We start from the raw sequence: 3269 nt of genomic DNA, 5'->3' as shown, positions 1-3269 counted from the left end.
TGGAACTTTCCTGTCTGTAAAGTACAGGAATTAATCAGCTACATGAGAAAGCCTCTCTGGCACAGGCAATGGGAAGTTAAGCAGTCATCATAAAGGAATCAATGTATATTCTGTGTGATTTGGACTACAAAACAGTCTCTTCCCTTCTACGGTAACTCAAGAGAGACATGCTTCTAAGCACTGAGGTATGAGGAGTCTCAGATTGTTATTTGCTGTTAGAATTGGTCTTCCCAGCTAGTAATAGTAAATCTCTGGCACAGGTGCTATTGGTCCTTAAGGTCCTGTGATTTTAGGAAATTCTGTAAATAGTTTGGATTTAGTTCAATTTATTCAGAAATGAAACATGTTTAATTAAGTTCACTACTCTGACAGAGTAAGGATATTTCGGTTTAACATCCTTATAAAATATATGTAATGTGTAGGTAAATAATGGTCCTAAATCATACTTAGAACACTACATTATTTAAACAAGTATCTCTTTTAACAAAATGTTTATAATTAAAAACAGCTGATGAAACTATATTCAAAGGTATGACAAAGGAGACTCAGCTCTGTGCTGCTTAAAGAACTTTTAAAAAGCCATTGAAGGACAGGTAAAGAAGCCCACTTCTCATTGTAGAATTCCTATTGGGGCTGGACCAGAAATTAGCACTTCTAAATACCTCAGAAAAGTCCAAAGTGTTAAAAAGCCTTCCAGGCAAAAGAACGTCTTTCTGCATCAGTAAGTAGTAGTGCTCATCAGAATTTCCTAATAACACAAAAACAAAGGCAAGTCTGTACATTTGCTCAGATGTCAAAAAAAAGGGAGATAGACTATTACGTCAGCCTTAGTTAGAGTTCATGCTGGCTTCTTCCTACATACTGTTCACCAATTTGAGTAAAGTGGACTTTGTGAGAGAATAGCGTTTGATGGCTAGGATATCTTTTGGACGTTTCTTCCTAAGTGGAATACACAACATATAAGGGAATAGGGGAAATAATAGACGGAAGCTACTCTTTCCAGCTCAGAAGGATTTGGTGATGCCCATATATGCATTCAAGAAACCCATAGGATCCTCTAGCTGTGGATAGTGGCTAATGCGGTCATCCAGAATCGACACTGTGGACCGCAGAAGCATTTTCCTGTACAGCTCCAAAAACTCTGGATAGGGATGTACAGGATCCAATGACCCGTAGATACAATGAATGGAGATACTTTCAGAGGAAAGAGCTCCCACGCAGCGCTTTCTAATCTGCTTCCTCTGATTGATGTACTCTAAGACACTGTCAGTGATGAATTCCTGTTATTGTTGCGGACCCCGGCCCACATGTCCCACAGCTCACTCTCAGGCGGCTGAGTATATGGCCCAAAGACTGGCGTGAAACCTCGAGAGAATACAAAGGAGTTCATCAGCTGCGTGAGGATGGGTGACAGCACAACTCCATCTTTGGGCAGCTTTTAGAGAAGGAGTAAACAGTGAGTCTCAGGAAAGATACCCCCATTTGATAGACAGATGCCACAAAAGTGCTTCCAGGATGCTGGCCTACTCAAATATGGAATAGTGATATGGTCTCAGTTTGTCACTGAAGCCAAAGCCTAATAAATCAAGGACAATCACTCAATGAAACCTCAAAGTCAGACCTTCCCAAATCTTGTACCATTCATAGCTGGATGTTGGAAAGCCATGTAAAAGAACAACTATCTCTGGACTTCCAACCACATCCACAGAGTCTCGGTAGAAGATAGGCCATCCCTTGTAAGTGAAAAACTTGCCTGAAGACTTCCATGAGTGAAGGGCAAGGGAGAGCTGAGGGGGTGGGATGTGCAGGCATGTGGCGAGCAGGGGCACTTTCAACAGCCCCACCTCGACCCACCACCCCCTCATCCTGATTCAGGTTAAGACCTGGGCTGCAGGACTTCACGTTTGGGGAAATCAGTTGTGCATGCTGGCTAGTTGGATTTCTTAGTGTAGAGTCTTCTAATCTCTTGTCTAGAGGATCTAAAGCTGACTGCCAGCATTCTAGAAATAAAATAAGTGAAAGGGCTGAAGAAGGAGAGGAGAGGTTTTAAAATTCAGCATGTACATTTTCACTACGTCTCTATCCTCAATTGTCCTAAAGTCTCATAGCCCTCAGTCCTCTTACTAGAGAGAACAAACCTCAAAAATTCTGCTACGGTGATACTAAGGCTATCATTCTAATAAATGGAATTGGTAAGGAGATTCCAAATCTAACTGTTTTTTTTAAGTCTTTCTGTTTTTATCCTGTCTTCACCCCACTTCCAGAGGTACCCAGTGTCATTAACTTCTGAGCCCTTTGGCATTTCTATGCTACAAGTTTCTTCTTGGATTTTTCCACTGCTGGCATAAGATTCAACTTTTTCAAGTCTGCTGAATCAGTTATTGTCTTGTCTGGATTCCTCAAAAGCAGATCCTGAGACAAAGGCTGATGCACAAAATGTTTACGTGTGGGTATGATCCTGAGACTTAGGAATGGGGGTGAGTCAAGAAAGGAGAGAGATAGAAGAATGCATTATATTGTTGGCCACAGCTTCACGGCACTTGTATGTGAGTTGTGAACCGGGTTCCTCCAGGTATCCCACCACTTGACATCAAAGAAGCCTAAGAGAGGCATTGGCAGTTTAGACTTCTATGCAGGTGTTTCAAGCATGCTCAAAACTGGCCTCTACAGTTATGGCTGGGACAAGAGGTGAGACTTAGAGGATTTGTTGGATTTGTGCTGAATCTATCATTAATCTATAGATTAGGTAAAGAAGAATGAGCATCTCAACAATATTGAGTTGTGCAATGCATTAAAAAAGTTTGTGGCTCTTTTCCTCCCTGACTATCTGAAGATAGGCTGCCATCATGAATGACACCGTAACTATCCGCACTAGAAAGTTCATGACCAACCGACTACTTCAGAGGAAACAAATGGTCATTGATGTTCTTCACCCCAGGAAGGCAACAGTGCCTAAGACAGAAATTCGGGAAAAACTAGCCAAAATGTACAAGACCACACCGGATGTCATCTTTGTATTTGGATTCAGAACTCATTTTGGTGGTGGCAAGACAACTGGCTTTGGCATGATTTATGACTCCCTGGATTATGCAAAGAAAAATGAACCCAAACATCGACTTGCAAGACATGGCCTGTATGAGAAGAAAAAGACCTCAAGAAAGCAACGAAAGGAACGCAAGAACAGAATGAAGAAAGTCAGGGGGACTGCAAAGGCCAATGTTGGTGCTGGCAAAAAGCCTAAGGAGTAAAGGTGCTGCAGTAAAGGCTAC

The 3269-nt window shown here is 41.8% G+C and overlaps 2 pseudogenes across 1 annotated transcript; one reads left to right on the top strand and one right to left on the bottom strand.

The window, feature by feature from the left end:
* Positions 1-711: 711 nt before the first annotated feature.
* Positions 712-1488, bottom strand: LOC105510599 (annotated as a pseudogene).
* Positions 1489-2803: 1315 nt separating this feature from the next.
* LOC105510598 lies at positions 2804-3264 on the top strand (annotated as a pseudogene). The gene has a single exon (XR_001001585.1). The product of XR_001001585.1 is annotated as a 40S ribosomal protein S24 pseudogene (transcript).
* The last annotated feature ends 5 nt before the right edge of the window (positions 3265-3269 follow it).

This window comes from Colobus angolensis, unplaced genomic scaffold, assembly GCF_000951035.1.
Source record: "Colobus angolensis palliatus isolate OR3802 unplaced genomic scaffold, Cang.pa_1.0 Scaffold19, whole genome shotgun sequence".
NCBI lineage: Eukaryota > Metazoa > Chordata > Mammalia > Primates > Cercopithecidae > Colobus > Colobus angolensis.
The sequence above is the reverse complement of the archived record's forward strand: the minus strand, read 5'-3'. Positions and strand labels throughout refer to the sequence as shown.